The 19,086-nt window shown below is 35.3% G+C and overlaps 1 long non-coding RNA gene across 1 annotated transcript in view; it reads right to left on the bottom strand.

Moving 5' to 3' along the window:
• Positions 1 to 282: 282 nt before the first annotated feature.
• The window catches only part of LOC142331180 (uncharacterized), a 37,715-nt gene continuing 18,911 nt past the window's right edge, over positions 283 to 19,086 (bottom strand). The window contains exon 3 of the long non-coding RNA XR_012757914.1: positions 283 to 490. This is a non-coding gene — a long non-coding RNA (uncharacterized LOC142331180). The remainder of the gene's footprint in view (positions 491 to 19,086) is intronic.

Genomic DNA, 19,086 nt, shown 5'->3' with positions numbered 1-19,086 from the left:
CGTCTATTTAATTTCATTTAAAATAAAACCACAATCTTGCTTTAAAATGAAATTAATTGATCGTTCTTAACTTTTTACAGATAATGAAAGCGTCTTATTCATATTTGATGGTACTATATGGAATTGTATCTAAAAGTGAAGTAAAAATAACTTAAATAATTGACGCAATCAATAAATAGAAATTCTGTTGTAGGCAACAGAATTACTTTTTTAACAAAATTAGAATTAAGATAAATAAACTTCAAAACGTAGTAATTTGTTTTATTAATAGCTTACCTTAATGTAATAGAATAACACCAACAACTCTCCTGCTTTACACGGAGCATCAGGTGGTAGAATACTTCACTCATTTGTAAGATTTTCCCGCTTATCCGTAAGAAGTATCGAAAAGCGACCTGCAGGTATATGAAGATGTTTTACAGTGCTATATTTCTCTACCCAGATAAGGATGATTATATCATAAAAACACAACGAGAAGCCTTTGGAAAAACTGCAACAAAAATCACCTCTTGTTATCTACCTTCTATAACTCTTAAAAATTAAACGAATTTTTAGGGGTGGGGATGAAATTTAGCAAAAAATCTTTTTTACAAAGGTTGTTTATTACTATCCACTAAATTATTTAAAAAAATATAACCTCAATTATACAAAATCTGGAGACGATTTCGTTTTTCCCCCTGTATCGTTCATCCTCTGACTTTTTGAATTGAAAATTTAATAGCACCAATGCCCCTACTATAGAAATATTATAGTCAAGTTTGGTGAAAATCGGTCAAGTAGTTCTGGAGATATAAGGTGATTTACACGCCAACATACGTACGCTTGGGATCTTGGGGGGGGGGGGGATCAATTCGTCAAGTTTCGGTGAAAACCGGATATACCCAATTTTGACCGCATACTTTCCTTCTATTATAGCTATAGTTGTTACATAGATGGGAAAGTAAAACTGATTTTGTTATGTTTTTACATTTTATTACAATGCTGTAATTATTATTTTGCTTTGTTTGCCAATAATTAACAATTAATATACATATAGGGTCCGGCATATAAACCTGACGATTTTTGAGGAATAATAATGAAACTGTGTTTCGCACTATTAAAACATTTAATACATCAAATTACAGATCAATTTGTGCAATTTATAGTGAATTACTTGCATAGATTTTTTTTTTATTTTAATATTATGTCGTCCAATTGTTTTCCATTACTCCTAACACACTCACTTAACCTCATTCTAAAATTTGATCGTATCCACAAGAAAGTGAAATATATATGTAAATGTGCATATGAACTTATGAGCTGAGGGTGGCTTTGGAATCCGGGAGATGTGAATCGCGAAGATATGTTGAAAATTTCCGGAAGTCGAATCATGGTACCCATTACAATATGTAGCTTTGCTATGAAATATACCTAAAATACAGAACAAGGATAAAACTTTTATCATTTATGATAAAATTGCTTACATTGCTCGCTCAATATGATTACATTGCTCGCTCAATCATCACTTGTGGAACCGCTTCAATTTCTCGTTGAATGGCCTCCTTGAGTTCTGCAAATGACTGTGGTGGACTACTGAAGACTTTATATTTGAGATACCCCCACAGAAAAAAATCACAAACAGCCAGATCAGGTGAACGCGCTGGCCAAGGAATGTCGCCAAATCGGGAAATCAAACTTCCAGGAAAGGTTTCTCGCAGAACATCCATTGCGATTCTCGCCGTATGGGCGGTGGCACCATCCTCTTGAAACCAAATTTCATGTCCTTGAAAGTCATTCGGTTTCGGTCGCAGAAATTTATTTACGTATCGATGAGATGTTACTGTAACTCTGCGATTTAACTCCTCAAAAAAATATGAGCCAATTATGCCGAACTTTGAAACCGCACACCGCACTTAACATATGGACTGTGAAGTGGTTTTTCAAGAATTTTCCGTGGATTATCGAAGCCCAATAACGGTAATTTTGTTTATTCACAAATCCTGACAGATGCAAATGCGCCTCGTCAGTTAAACGAATAATGAATGGCATCCTGGTGGACATTTTCGAGCATGACCTTGCAAGCTGCTTTCCGAGACGCCCAATCATTTGCATTAAGTTGCTGCACTAACGTCTTGGAATTTCAGGTCGGCATGAAGAATTCGTCGTACACATCGATCAGAAATGGCTAGCGCAGCAGCACGTTTCGCTGCTTAAAGTCGTGGAGACCGCGTAACAACTAACCTTACAGCGTTAATGCTTTCAGACGTTCTCACAGTCCGTTTTCGTCCTGTCGGTTTCATTTTTAAAGCAGACGATGTTTTCCTAAAATTCTTCACCCATAACAATATCGTATTCCTACTAGGAACAGACGCGTGTCGATTTAAATTGAATTTCTGTGAAATAAACGCTGTGTTACAATAACCGAATCATTATTTTTAAAATGGGCTTCAATCACAAAGGCTCGTTGTTCACCCGACCACGACATACTGGCTACTGAAATAGCTTGAATAGGCCTGTCGATGTATAACACTCCCGCCTTCTCATTGACAGTGGTGCCAACATAATAATTACTACAAAATCGTCAGATTTACATTACGGACTCTGTATATGACTACGGGTCTACATTTTTTAGACGTTCCTTTATGTCTTATTTTTATAAAATTTCAAGATTCGCTGATGAAATTGTATTTTTTTACCTTTTTTTTTTCCCGACTGGATAAAAAAATAATAAACTATCAAGTCCTAATCTATATATTAAGCCTAAATATTTATGTTTTTTTCATAAAAAACACATAAATACCACCTAAGGAAGTACAAATATAAAATTTTGACAGCAACAATTTTATTAATCAGAATTAAATCAACCCAAATTTTTGTTAATCAGAATAATTAAATCAATACTTTTTTATTATCACCTTAGAGACAAAACGAAAAACTTCCCTCCAAGCATTCAAGAACATAATAAAATAAATAATGTTGTTATTCAGGGTTTCAACCCCTTAAAGGTTAATAATAATCAGGATACTTACAAATTATTTTAATTTTCTAAGTACTCAGTAAGTTGGAGAATCATACATTTCATACAAACATGGATGAGCGAGGGCTTTTGCATATGTATATATAAAACCGCCGCTGCTTCGCCCGCACTATATGGTTACTTGTGTTTCTCGTCGAGGTCAATTTTTTTTAAATTTTGTTTTTTATTAAAGTCACCGGAAGCAGCTGCAACCAGTTGTGTCGCACATGCAGTAACAGTGGCAGTGGCTGTGTTGGTTGAGCCGCCACACTGTAAACCGTCGCACCAGTTAAATATCGAAATTTAAAAAAAACAAAAATGGTTTTTAAATAATTTAAGCCCAAATCGAGTGAATATCTCGTTTAGTATAGTCGAAAATGGGTAAAAAATTTGTAATCATTATTGTACATTGTTTTACATTTCTTCACCCTTTTTTTTCCTTAGATGATATTGACACGTAATATTGAAGCTTTTGCGTGGTATATGAAAATGGAATTTTGTAACGTATGAAAAATACCATGCCTGACCGGGGGATTCGAACCCGGAACCTCCGGATGGAAAGCAGAGACGCTACCACTCGCGTCATGGAGGCAGCCCAAGGTCGAATTTTTTTCAAGATCGAATTTCGAAAAATCTGTAAATTGTTTTTAAATATTCAGATGAAGATTACAGACACCAAAAATCAAGTTGATATCTTCATTTGTAATCGAAAAATTAAAAAAAATAGTCGGGTTTCAACAAAAAAATAATCAAAAATTTTATTTTAACCTTTTAAACAAGGATTTAAAAAAAAGAGAAATTTATTTTTAAATATTCACATGAAGATTATACACACCAAAAAACGAGCGATGTCTTCATTTTTCACTGAGAAATTAAGAAAAGAGTAAATTTTATTATTACTCCATTTTAGCCCTTTAAACTCAGAATTTCAAGAAACCCTTTCTTTGAGTGCATTTACACCATATGAGGAACGTGTATAAACATTTTCATCAATTTGCCTTCAGTAAAGTTTGTTGGGCGTTAATTATGAATCATTCACGACATTTTATTTCATATAATATACAAGGGATATCTCTAAATAAGGACCGCTGGGAAATTTCTCTCCTTTAGGTTGTCGAACCTGTGTCGCTCATACGGTTGTAATTTGTCGCGTTGTAGTATCTTTGATTACGTGTGAGTTATTACGTTATAAAACAGAAAAATCGATGTTGCCACCGACTGTGAAATACGTAGAGATGAAATACGTTTTTAAACCATCAAAACGTTAAGCCGGCTGAAATTCATGCGCAGTTGGTTGCTGTGTACGGTGATAACGTAATGAATTGAAAGAAACGTCTGAAAGTGGTTTGAAAGGTTTAATAGAATAACAGATGGTGGGCAGGTTTAATAAAGTAACAGATTTAAATCTGAATGATGAAGAACGTTCGGAGAGGTCCTCGATAATCACCGAGGACTTGTTGAAACGCGTCGATGATGAAATCAGAAAAGATCGTCGCTCAACGATTTCCGATCTGGCCCTTCTTTTTCCTGATGTTTCAAGACCTGTTATCGGTCGCATTGCTCATGACCGTTTAGGCTTCAGAAAGGTTTGTGCACGTCGGGTACCGCACGTCTTAACGGATCGTCACAAAAATCCGAATGGGATTTGCATTGGAATTTTTTATGCGCTACACAGAAAAAGGTGATGAGTTCCTTAATTTGATTGCTACCGGCAATGAAACATGGATTTCGTATTACACGCCAAAGAGAAAACGGCAGTCAAGTAAATGGAGTTATCCTCAATCACCAAACAGACCAACGAAGGTCAAGCCACAGCCATTTGGACGCAAACTGATGACCAGAATCTTTTATAATCGGTTTGGCGTACTGCTGATTGATTTCATGCCACGTGGAACGACTATAAATGCAGAAACCTACTGCGAAACTCTACGTAAGTTAGGGAGCGCCATTCAAAATCAGTGACGTGACATCTGACCGACGGCGTCGTCCTGCTGCACAATAATGCACGTCCACATGTTGCGGGTCCGACAAGTGATTTACTGAGAACATTTGGATGGGAAATTTACGATCACTCACCATATAGCTCCTTCTGATTACCATTTGTTTGGGAAATTGAAACAATTTTTGAGTGGTAAGCGATTCGGAGTGACGATGAACTTAAAAATGCTGTTAATCAACGGCTATAGACCGGCGGCAGAAGAATACGACGAGGGCACATTGATGTACCGCTACGACAAATGTCTTAATTCGTGTGGCGATTATACAGAAAAGTAGTATAAGGTATGTAATTTAAGAGATAAAAAATAATATAAAGTTTTCAGAATAATCTTTTTACAATGAAACGATCTTTAGAAATAACCTAACCTAACCTAATACATATATATATATATATATATATATATATATATATATTCGTACGTATAGATTATCTCTTCAAAATCAGCATTAGGATATTAGATTTACGTTAGTCACCCTGTGTCTTTGCGGATGAGTTTGATACAATACCTTCAAAAAACGGTAAAAAATCACGAGTGAATCTTATTTCTTAACCATGAAATTTTCTGTTGATACTTATAATTCCTTAATTTGTCTTTAAAAAACCTAAGTGAAGTACTCTTTTCTGTATACTTACTACATTAACTGAATTTAAGCCCATATAAAACGTGAAAAAAAGTTCTAAAAAATGCCTTGTTAACTACTTAATACAGCAGTTGCTTTTTCTTATTCTCCTTTTCCGAATTAATATTATTTTTAACCGATTTCAAAAAAGAGGCTACGTATTCGACCCGTATATTTTTTTTGTCTGTTCGCGCATAACCTTTTACTATTAATCCGATTGAAATATACCTTACTGCAAACAATGGAGCTGCTTTTTGCGGTAGTATCATGATGTTGAAAAACGTTTTTAGATACAAAAACGCAGCAAATAATTCCATCCATAAATAAAGCAAAATAAATATAACCGCCATTAAATAAATAATTACCCGCCCGATAAAAAAAAACAGCAGCAAAGGACTTTTGTCCAGGTTGTGCGATTAGTAGGGAAATACGGAAATCTCCCGCTATCCTTGCGTTCCGTTCCTAATCAATTTTCTTCAAACTTGATGGAAAGATGTCATTCTAAGGGAAATTTATTAAATTAACTTTTTGCAAATATTAGAGAAAGGGATGGGGTGTTTTGGTCAAAATAAAATTAAAAAATTTTACTTAAGTATCTCATAAAAAATATTACAAAAGTTGAAGCCTTTTTCATCAGGATAACAAATTGCCCAATCTTTTTCTTTAATATTCAGCCCTGCCCCCAAAAAAGTACTTGAAATTATTATTTTTTCTTTTTTAGCTACTTCTTGCTTTACAAGAGTTAATGGGAAATTTCTACAAGAATATTTTCTACATCAATGGACCTTTAAAAATTATTAAAAGATTTTTCTCCCGTTTCATTCCTGTAGTCTGTAGCAATGAAATTTTTTAGAATTTTCAAAAAATTTAAAAGCTCATTGTATAATACCCATTAAGTTTAAAATGTGAAAGTATTGATATTTTTTTATCCCCAAATGTCTAGTACATTTAAGGAAAAACATTGCCAAAAATTGTTCACCTTTCCTAAAAATTCATATTTAATTTACTTAAAATTATGATTTGTTTCAAAAATATAAAAAATTTTTGAATATTTAAAAAATATAGTAATGCCACTTTGGGGCTACGTTTTTGTTTAACATTAATTTAACCAACTATAAATAATAACCAACTATAAATAATTTAACCGCCCATTGGGGTAATAAAGCTCCCAAAATCAACTTTTTTGCAATTCCAAATTTATCAATGCCTAAAAATTGTTTTTGTAAGCAAAAGCATCACAAAAAGGCCCTTTAATGCGAAGCTCTGAATTTTTAAAAGATTAGAAAAAGTTTTTTTTTTAATTTAGATTTTAATTTATTTAATGTAATTTTAAAACAGTATTATTATTATTATTATTATTCATGCAATACTTTGCTTTTTTTTTCTTAGTTTTAGATCTTCTTTCTTTTCCTGTTTAGCCTCCGGTAACTACCGTTTAGATAATACTTCAGAGGATGAATGAGGATGATATGTATGAGTGTAAATGAAGTGTAGTAGTCTTGTACATTCTCAGTTCGACCATTCCTGAGATGTGTAGCTAATTGAAACCCAACCACCACCAAAGAACACCGGTATCCACGATCTAGTATTCAAATCCGTGTAAAAATAACTGGCTTTACTAGGACTTGAACGCTGGAACTCTCGCCTTCCAAATCAGCTGATTTGGGAAGACGCGTTCACCACTAGACCAACCCGGTGGGTTAAGATCTAGAAACACTTTTCGACACTCCTTTCCTTTTCAAACACTGTATTTATTTATCAATGTATTGTAGAGGTCGTAATACAAAATAAAATATGTTAATTAAAAAAAAACAGAACTGAAATAATAGTAGTAGTAATAGCCATTAATGACATAGATATTATTTATTATTGTTAATAAACGTAATTGCTGAATGAAATGAAGAAAGTAAAAATCAATACTATTTTTAGATTAATTACTTAAGTATGCTTTGTAGATACTCTGAACATTTTCCTGCCATACTTTGTTGCATCACTCAAGGTAGTATGTAAGTGTGTTTGTGTGTGTGAAACACACACACACACACACACACACACAAGTGAACCTTGAAGGAGGGGAAAAAGGAGGACTGTGAAAGGAGTTAGTTGCATGCAATTGGTTTGACAAATAGCTGTCATATAGAAGGACATTTGATTGATAGCAGAAAACATTTGGTACTATCCCAAACTCTTCTTTTTATTCTTCTTCTTCCTCTCTTTTTTCTTTTACTGCTCTTCTGCAATACGTCCGATTCTTCTTCGTCGGCACTACCTACACACGCTTCTTTCTACTCATGCTTAGAATATACTGTAGATAAAAATTTATTTATAAGAGCGTTAAAAACACGATGAATTTTAATTACGCTTAACAACATAATGTACGAACAGATATCTGAAGGATATAAATGTACTTAGTTTATAATTAAAATGCATTCTCCGTTTCTGATTTAAAAGTAAAATCGATATAACAGATCGCTGATTAAATATATTAATAAAATTATTCTTTATTGGTTGTAACCTTACTATTAATTCTATAAACGGTAGACCTCACCGACAGCCGGAATAAATTTAAAAATTCGGCATATCGTACTGTAAATTTTTTAGTGGATTTCCAAAGTATTTATAGAAATCGCTACTGCACCCCGTCACATTTTCTAAGGGTATGTCGGATGTAGGGGGGGGGGCAACTTTTCTTTACGTTTTGGAGTCTCCTGAACACGTGTTTATATACGTATAATACATATATATGTATAAGAATTTTTCTCCCGCTCGACGAACGCAAATCTAGTAACAAAACAAAATTCCACATCACGTTTTTTTCCAGACAATGCTCCTTTTCATACTGCAATTTAGCAACTCATCCGTGTTCTAATTTACTTACCGTACAGCCCCGACTTGACTCCATCCAATTATCTTTTACGTGAACCGCAATAAGTAATTTTTTACTTCCTTGAACGAATTAGGTAATATTGTGATCGCGAAAAAATTTGGTTTTCAGATTTCAACAAAAATATCAATTTTGACTGTCCCTGAATCCATTTTTACTAGTTTCGGCTTGATGTCTGTACGTAAGTAGGTATCTCGCATAACTCAAAAACGATTAGCCGTAGGACGTTGAAATTTTTGATTTAGGACTGCTGTAACATCTATTTGTGCACCTCTCTTTTTGATTGCAATCAATTGAATCAAAACTGTCCAAAAAAGTCCAAAATAAAAATAAAAATTTGGATTTTGACTTTTTCTTAACTGCAATAATAAGCCCTCATTGAGAGCTTTTCAACGATATTTCATAAGCGGTACTTATTTTCATTGGTTCTAGAATTATAGCCAAAATGAAATTTTAATTAATGACATATTTGAATCTTATAAGAGGAAGGCACATCGGCTCGAATCAGTCAATCTCCTTTTTTTTAACTTTTTTTTTTTTAATTTAAATTATTGATTTATTAATAATTATTAACCTCTGATGATGGTAAAAAGGTTTTACAATAAATAATAATTCAATAATAATAAAAAAAATATGAAAAAATATCAGAAATGATTAATTAAATAAACATTTATGTACTGTTCATTTAAAAAAAAAAAGTGTGTACGTAATTTAATAGGCGTACAAGGAAGTCACCTGGTGTCCACATTAAATTTTTTCAATAAAATAATGAAAATAATTACAATGAAGATATATTAATCTGGTTTAACCCCAAAAAATATTTCATTAAAACTAATCAAGTGACATCCAAAACCAGAGAATAAGTGCGTTACAGTCGATGGGGAACATATTGAAAAGTAACAGGTAATAATTTTTAACTATGATGTAAGTAAAATTTATTGAAATCTATTCTTGTTTTGTATTTGAATCACCCTCGTATGATGAATCGTTCTGAGATTTTACCACCAGGTAGACTGCGCACAAACCAATTGAAGTATAAGCAGTGGTTTTCTGCTAAACTTTTTATTGTATTTTTTTTATTCTCGTCTTGGCTGATACTGGTTGTTGATATAATATACGTATATAAAAATATTTTTTGCTAAATATATATATATATTGTCGCCAGATTGCTGCGACGGCACCTGACGCCTTATGAAGCTTGTGGTAGCCCTGAGAAGGGCTGTTTGGGATTCTGTAGTGATGGCCCTGAATGGGCTGTTTGTGCGTTTGATCTAGCCCTGAGAAGGGCTGTTTGATCGGCTCGACTGGTGGGGAGTCGAGCCGGCCGAGTCCGGCTCGGGGAGTTGCGGCTCGTCAATTGGAATCGGACCGACCATTTCCTCAGCAGCAGTTGAGTCCCCACTACAGTGTTGCATGGTGGCCACCCGCACTGTTGGGTCAGCGTCGGTCGTCTTCCGCCGGCGCGGCCGATGCCGGTTCTCCCCGTGCGGTGCTCGTCTGACTCCGTCTTCAACGTACGCCTTTTTCTTCTGGCGATAGCGGGCTTTGGGCCGGGCCGGCCAGGCCTGCTGCTCCGGCAGGGATGTTGATATCCGCCGAGATATTCCACCTTGGGCCAGGGGACTTCTTCCTTTTTCTTGTTCCTCCTGGTGGTAATCCGAGAGTGGATGCTTTCACAATCCCGTGTCGCCGCTGGTCTATGGTGGAATGCTGCGCCGCTGTGGTGGTGTGCTGCGCGCTCAGCTAGCTTGATGAGGGGAGCGCGTGTGTAGGCGCGTATATAAACTGCAACTCCCCTGACATCTTATCGGCTGGCGTCCCGTTCGCTGATAATATATGTATATATACAAGCAACAATATATATTGTGGCAACAATATACATACAAGCGGAAATTAACTCTTCCCTTTAAATCTACACTATAATACTTAACCCAAAGGGATAATAAGAGTAATAAAATGCCTTAGAAAAAACTCAAGATAACTTCAATCCCCCTACCATAAATAGCCTACTGGCTGTAAAGGTGTTAAACTTTCTTTCTTGGAAAATACTTTTTCCGGACAATATTAAACCAAATAATCTTAATTTTAAAAACCCTCATCTTGTTAATATATACATACTGAAATTCACTGCCGCAAGGAAGAACAATAATGACGTCGGGTGATTTATATATATATATATATATATATATATATATAAATAATATAATATTATATTGATAAGAATTATCACGGCTAGCAATTAGTATTTTTATTCCGTCTAATTATTAACCTTAAAATTTCTGCAACGGATTAAACAAAGATTAATTAAACTGCAAGTATATACTTTTCGCTTCAACAATTGACCTATAAAAATCACATAAAATTTTGGATATTCCATATTATTAAACATTGTCACTAGATAAATACGTTCACTCCTGGGCAAATTTAAACACTACTTTAATCGCAATTTTACCAACTGTAAAGGATTCTCCAAACAATGATAAAAATAAAAAAAATTTTGAACAATGTTGATCTAAAATTAAAGATAATAATGTATAGTTGTGTACGAAAAAAAGGATTATCAAAAAGTGGATATACGAAGGTTATTTTTTTCAAGGTCCGATCGGTCGCGAAATAAAAAACCGCGCAAAAATCGGATGAACCTTTGCACATATGTGTTGCGCAGCGTCTCTAGTATGACCTTCAATCACGCCGCGTCACTTCGTTTAGTTCTGAACACGCAGCTAGCACGTAAACATGTCTACAACAATAGCATCTCCCGCCAAGTGTGAAGTGCGTGCGGTAATTCGATTTCTTCAGGCTGAGGGGTGTAATGCGGCTGAAATTCATCGACGAATAAGTAATGTGTACGGTGAAACTTCAATGAGTGACAGCAAAGTGCGACAATGATGCAGGAACTTTAAAGCAGGACGTACAGATGTTCATGATGTAGGCGGTCAGGGAAGGAAGCGAGTGTCAACCGATGATCTCGTTGAGCGAGTGGATGAGGCGATTCGAGAAAATCGTCGGTTCACAATTTTTGTATTGAGTGATTCGTTTCCTGAAATGCTGGCTAGGAGGACAACATTTTGGCACAGACATCGAGCTGCAGACCAGCGTAGAAACCATTGCCTCTGGTCTATTACCTGTGGGTCCACGTTCATTAATAAATGAAACAAAGTGTAACACAAGAGAAGATCTAGCTATTGGAATTCTCAGTGCGGTACAACTAATACAAAACTGTTGAAATACGGAAAGCCAACAAAAATATTGTTCATCGGGCAGAGTGCTGTATCATCTGTATGGATCATCTGCGGTGGGGGACATTTTTAGCAATTTATTCAATTGTTCCTAAGACGGTTTTATTGTTCGAATTTGTATTTGTAATTTTCCGAAAAAAATGTATTTCTTTTATTCAATAATATTTAAAATGATATTTCATTTAATACCTAGTTAAAATCTGTCGCATTTTGATACGTTTTATTCTTAATAAACTTGGAAATTCTTTCGTTTGTATTTAGTTTCTGTGAGCTTTATTCATACCATTCTACTTAGAATCAATTCTCTGGAAGTTTTGTTTAAAATTTCTAAGTGTTTATTGTCCATTTAAAAAAGTTATTTTACACCAAACATCCTCCTCTATGAATCATGAGACCTTGCCGTTGGTGAGGGGGCTTGAGTGCTCAGGGATACAGAGTAGCTGGACCGAAGGTGCAACCATATCGGAGAGGTATCTGTTGAGAGCCAGACTAAGGAATGATTCCTGAAAGAGGGCAGCAGCTCTTTCAGTAGTTGTTAGGGGCGTGAGTCACAATGACTTAAACGGCCGTATCAACATCACTCAGTCCTCTGAGTACTGCGCAGCTGAAAGCAATGGAAAACTACAGCTGCTTTTTTTCCAAGAAAATGTGGCTCTCTGCATTTTCACATAGCAACAATGGAGGCGCCTTCCTTGGTAAAATATTCCGGAGGTAAAATAGTCCCCCGTTCGGATCTCCGGGTGGGGACTACTAAGGAAGGGGTCACCAGAAAATTAAAAAATAACATTCTACGAGTCGGAGCGTGGAATGTTAGAGCTTAAAAAAGGTTGGTAGGCTAGAAAATTTAAAAAGGGAAATGGATAGGGTGAATGTGGATATAGTAGGAATTAGTGAGGTTCGGTGGGAAGAGGAAGGCGACTTTTGGTCAGGTGATTTTAGAGTAATTAACTCAGCGTCAAATAATGGGCAGGCAGGAGTAGGTTTCGTGATGAACAAGAAGATAGGGAGGAGAGTGGAGTATTTCAAAACGCATAGCGATAGAATCATCGTAATAAGGATAAAATCAAAACCTAAACCGACAACGATTGTTAACGTTTATATGCCTACAAGCGCCCATGATGATGATGAGGTAGAGTGTGTATACGAAGAGATTGATGAAGCAATTAAACACGTAAAGGGAGATGAAAATTTAATAATAGTTGGAGATTGGAATGCAAGCATTGGAAAAGGCAAGGAAGGAAATATAGTGGGTGAATACGGGCTGGGCAAAAGGAATGAAAGAGGGGACCGACTTATAGAGTTTTGCACGAAGTATAATTTAGTAATTGCCAACACCCAATTTAAAAATCATAATAGAAGAATATACACTTGGAAAAAGCCAGGCGATACTGGAAGGTATCAGATAGATTATATCATGGTTAAGCAAAGATTTAGAAATCAACTCGTTGACTGCAAAACTTACCCTGGAGCAGACATTGATAGCGACCATAATTTGGTGATAATGAAATGTAGATTGGGGTTTAAAAACCTGAAGAAAAGTTGTCAGATGAATCGGTGGAATTTAGAGAAGCTTGAGGAAGAGGAGGTAAAGAAGATTTTTGAGGAGGACATCGCAAGAGGTCTGAGTAAAAAAGATATGGTACAAAATGTAGAAGAAGAATGGGAGAATGTTAAAAAGGAAATTCTTAAATCAGCAGAAGCAAACTTAGGCGGAATAAAGAGAACCGGTAGAAAACCTTGGGTTTCAGACGATATATTGCAGCTGATGGATGAACGTAGAAAATATAAGAATGCTAATGATGAAGAAAGTAAAAGGAACTATCGGCAATTAAGAAATGCTATAAACAGGAAGTGCAAACTGGCGAAAGAAGAGTGGATTAAAGAAAAGTGTTCAGAAGTGGAAAGAGAAATGAACATTGGTAAAATAGACGGAGCATACAGGAAAGTTAAAGAAAATTTTGGGGTACATAAATTAAAATCTAATAATGTGTTAAACAAAGATGGTATACCAATATATAATACGAAAGGTAAAGTCGATAGATGGGTGGAATATATTGAAGAGTTATACGGAGGAAATGAATTAGAAAATGGTGTTATAGAGGAAGAAGAGGAAGTTGAGAAGGATGAAATGGGAGAAACAATACTGAGATCTGAATTTAAGAGAGCATTAAAAGATTTAAATGGCAGAAAGGCTCCTGGAATAGACGGAATACCTGTAGAATTACTGCGCAGTGCAGGTGAGGAAGCGATTGATAGATTATACAAACTGGTGTGTAATATTTATGAAAAAGGGGAATTTCCGTCAGACTTCAAAAAAAGTGTTATAGTTCTGATACCAAAGAAAGCAGGGGCAGATAAATGTGAAGAATACAGAACAATTAGTTTAACTAGTCATGCATCAAAAATCTTAACTAGAATTTTATACAGAAGAATTGAGAGGAGAGTGGAAGAAGTGTTAGGAGAAGACCAATTTGGTTTCAGGAAAAGTATAGGGACAAGGGAAGCAATTTTAGGCCTCAGATTAATAGTAGAAGGAAGATTAAAGAAAAACAAACCAACATACTTGGCGTTTATAGACCTAGAAAAGGCTTTCGATAACGTAGATTGGAATAAAATGTTCAGCATTTTAAAAAATTAGGGTTCAAATACAGAGATAGAAGAACAATTGCTAACATGTACAGGAACCAAACAGCAACAATAACAATTGAAGAACATAAGAAAGAAGCCCTAATAAGAAAGGGAGTCCGACAAGGATGTTCCCTATCTCCGTTACTTTTTAATCTTTACATGGAACTAGCAGTTAATGATGTTAAAGAACAATTTAGATTCGGAGTAACAGTACAAGGTGAAAAGATAAAGATGCTACGATTTGCTGATGATATAGTAATTCTAGCAGAGAGTAAAAAGGATTTAGAAGAAACAATGAACGGCATAGATGAAGTCCTACGCAAGAACTATCGCATGAAAATAAACAAGAACAAAACAAAAGTAATGAAATGTAGTAGAAATAACAAAGATGGACCACTGAATGTGAAAATAGGAGGAGAAAAGATTATGGAGGTAGAAGAATTTTGTTATTTGGGAAGTAAAATTACTAAAGATGGACGAAGCAGGAGCGATATAAAATGCCGAATAGCACAAGCTAAACGAGCCTTCAGTAAGAAATATAATTTGTTTACATCAAAAATTAATTTAAATCTCAGGAAAAGATTTTTGAAAGTGTATGTTTGGAGTGTCGCTTTATATGGAAGTGAAACTTGGACAATCGGAGTATCTGAGAAGAAAAGATTAGAAGCTTTTGAAATGTGGTGCTATAGGAGAATGTTAAAAATCAGATGGGTGGATAAAGTGACAAATGAAGAGGTATTGCGGCAAATAGATGAAGAAAGAAGCATTTGGAAGAATATAGTTAAAAGAAGAGACAGACTTATAGGCCACATACTAAGGCATCCTGGAACAGTCGCTTTAATATTGGAAGGACAGGTAGAAGGGAAAAATTGTGTAGGCAGGCCACGTTTGGAGTATGTAAAACAAATTGTTGGGGATGTAGGATGTAGAGGGTATACTGAAATGAAACGACTAGCATTAGATAGGGAATCTTGGAGAGCTGCATCAAACCAGTCAAATGACTGAAGACAAAAAAAACACCAAACATAAAATAGTGTGCTTTTGAACCCCATTGTTTTTTTTCTTTTGGTCCAGATTTGTCTAAAATTAATACAGTTGAAACAGTTCTGAGACTTATTTTTTCAATTTATTCAGGTCAAATTTCATATAAACACTTGGATATGTTAAAAATTAGTCGATCAATATTAACCCCTCAATTTGGGTCCAAAGGACTACAATCTGACTTAATTTTAATGAAAACATAGAAATCAGGGCGAAATCTTTTGCTGCCGTCACTCGACAATAAAGCGTTTCCGTACCTATATTTATATGAAGTTTCTTTTTTATTTTCATCAGTAAAACATGACCTCAAAATTTATCACATTCTATGTGAATCACTCTGTATATATTTTATATTCTTTTTTGTTTTTATCTTATCAACAGGTCTCTTTTTTTACGAATTAAAAGATTCCATTTACGAAGGATGTTTTTTCTGTACAAAAATAAGCCTATCAATTTATTAAAAAATAAATAAATATAAACATATAAAATAAACCTAAAAAAACGGTTTTAAAAAAATTATCAAAATTACATTTTCTAATCTTTTTTTTAAGTCTTGATTTTTAAAAGTGGAGTCAGATTAAAAATAGCTTACTAATTTTTAATTTTGCGCGCCGGCTTCCCTGGGTTTGGTTTGGTTTGACTTCAAGGTATAGCTCGGCCCAGGGGAATGTCTGTTTTACCGACAAGCCTCTCCACCTACCGGCTGTAGGTACAACATGGCAGGTCAGCTCGCCGGTCAGATGCTTTTACTTTCCTTTTTGTCCTTTGTGACGCCGTTCCCAGACGTAGTTATGCGAGACACAGCATCGGGTCTTTTCTTACATTTTTTATCCTGTCAGTTCCCCTGGAGTCCCCAGACGATCACTGAAACTGACACACCGGAGTATGCCAGCCCTCACGATTGGGGCTATCCTCCCTACCCTACTCTAAAACCCACGTTGACGTTTTCTTTGTCTTTTCTATGCATGAACTCTTTGCGTTAACATCCATCTTTCTCCAGTTCTCTTCATTGATCAACATGTATTCTACAAATTTTCAGGTGTTATCCCAATTATACCTGCTCTATTCCTTTCCTCTCACCATCTAATACATCTGAAGAACGTGTGTTCTACTGAATTCTTCATTATTACAGAACATACACTCCGACGTCTCTCTTCTTCGTACCTTATTCAAATAATCTGGAAATTTCCATGACCGATCATCAGTTGAGTTACGTAATAATTTAGTTCACCAGATTTATGATTGTACTAGTTTGTCAAATCTATGTTTGCACTAGTTTACGATTGTACTAGTTTGTGACTGATTTTTCTAGTTTGTCACCGGCTCAATAACCTTTTAACGGACGAATAAAATTTTTACCGAATGATACAAATACGGTACTTTCCCGACGAATATTACTAGAATAGCTAGGGGAAAGTACGGTGATAATACAAAAAATAAGGTTTCGGGTTTTTTCAAATCTTTACGTCTTAGGGTCCAACTAGTTCATCTGGCCTAAAAAATATATATGTATGCATGCATAAAAGAATATGTGTCGCACTGCTATCATCTTATATCTCAAAATTAACTTCGGATTTTCTTAAAATTTGCTTCAAATATATACGTGGAGGCCAATATCTGTTTGAACGAAAATCTGTTTCGTTTCCGCCTGGCAGCTGATGAACTGTGCGTCTGCGAGAAGGTCCAGTCAAATGAACACCTGATGTTTAACTGCCCTGCTCTTGTGGAGGCCAGAGACCGGGCCACCCTGGAACTTAGAGGTCAAGAGGAAAACTGGCCACTCACAAGCGGTGAGTCAATGTGGCGAGAGCCGCATTGTCGGACCGTGTAGAAGTTCCTTGATTCGGTTGCTTTGTTCAACCGATATCAGTAGTTTACTTAAGGGAAAGACTTCACTGCTGTGGGAAGCTAACCTAGAAATATATGGCTGACCACCATCCAGTTAAGGATCCAAGCGGTTTAATATGGAACGGAACGGAACGTAAAAGTGCCTTGCTGTTCCCGTGGCCCTGAAGGGCTGAACGGGGAAAAGTGCAGGTTTCTTCTTTCTTCGTTCTTCTATGCTGTTGATGGCTGCTGGGCTGGTGACTGCTGGGCTCGTTCCCTCTTCTTCGTTCTTGAAAGGAAAAAGGGGAACTTACAATTGGGGTAAAACAGTTTAATATGGTGGACAGGTACTTGCTGGAATTCGGCGACCTAGGCATGGCAGCGAATCGCTGTCTAGACGAAGTAAATTTTTTTATGGATGTCATATATATTTTTGGTAGGTAACGGGGTGCGCCTGCCCATTTTAGTAAATATGTGACAAGTGAGCGGCTGGGACACGTAAGCCGGTAGTGTATGGCACCGCGCTTAGTCCGCTCACGCTGTTGGGTAAGCTCTAGCAGCTATTTAGGACACTGGTCGCTAAACTGTTTCGAGGCTCAGTAGCCATTTATGGCACAGACATTCGGTCTTATGCTTTAGGGCGACCGAATGGAGTGGTGGCGGGAGAAATTCCAAGCAAACCGATCCTATACGTGGAGACCATTGATCATATTAATTTCAAAATTCCTTCAGGGGTGGAGGAAATACGTAAAAAACAAATTCGATTTTCTTCAAAGGCGCTTTACAAAAAACTTCGGCAAATTTGTTACCTACATTGCATATATAAATAATAAAAAAAATTCAAAAAATCAACCCCCGCTTCTTAAACTTGAACTGAACCTTTGAAACTTTCTTCTTTGTTCTATTTCCCTTCGGTTTAAATATTCTTCAGACATTTTTTGAAAGTTTATATTTAATATATAGAGCTATCAAGAAATGTCTACAATTTTTAAGATTATAGTCCCGGACCTAAAATGCAGAAGTTTTTTTAAAATTTTCTTTTTCTTTTTTTAGCCTTTATTGAAGAGGTTTTAGATTTATAGAAAACTTTACTTAAGTAAATCTTTTAAGCTTAACCTACAAATGAATATTTTTAAAAACATTTTTCTTAAAATTTATTCCCCATCACTAAAAAAAATTTTTTTTTCTTTTTTTGGTTCCAACTCTTTTAATTTTATTTATTAATAGCCGGGAAAATTATTTAAAAATTTGTCAATTTTTTAAAGGATGATTTTCTTTACGTGTTTTTCATTTTTATAATAAAATATAATTACATCAATTATAATCTAAGTTTTGATTTTTAATTCTTTAAAATAATAATTAACTGAAATTTCACTCGATATCTATTTAAATATATACAATCTACATAAATAATAAATATAATGCGTTCACGAAAAGTGTGACAAAATAAAAAGAGACAGTCGTTCAAAAGAGAAAAGGAATTCATTTCAGCTCCTTTATTGCAATCTTTGTGCAAGATATAACAGGTGGGTACTCGGCCTAGTAATTAGATAAATATGGCGGTCTGTAATTTAAATTACCGACATTCATGAAACAGTCCGCATATACATACATATATGCTCATGAATAATACAACTAGCAATGAACGGAACGGGGCAACAATCCTAATACTTTGTAATGCGTTTACATAACTATCAGGAGAAACGTGCATATAAATAATTCGTATCGTACTATCATCGAACATGTAATGAATTTCTGACAAACGCGTTTCTTTCTTCATATTCAAAAGATGTATTGTTCGTAGTAAGTTTTATGTTATTATCAGTCGATGTAGAATGCAACAATATTAAAAG

The sequence above is a fragment of the Lycorma delicatula genome, chromosome 10, assembly GCF_047948215.1.
Source record: "Lycorma delicatula isolate Av1 chromosome 10, ASM4794821v1, whole genome shotgun sequence".
Taxonomy (NCBI): domain Eukaryota; kingdom Metazoa; phylum Arthropoda; class Insecta; order Hemiptera; family Fulgoridae; genus Lycorma; species Lycorma delicatula.
The sequence above is the reverse complement of the archived record's forward strand: the minus strand, read 5'-3'. Positions and strand labels throughout refer to the sequence as shown.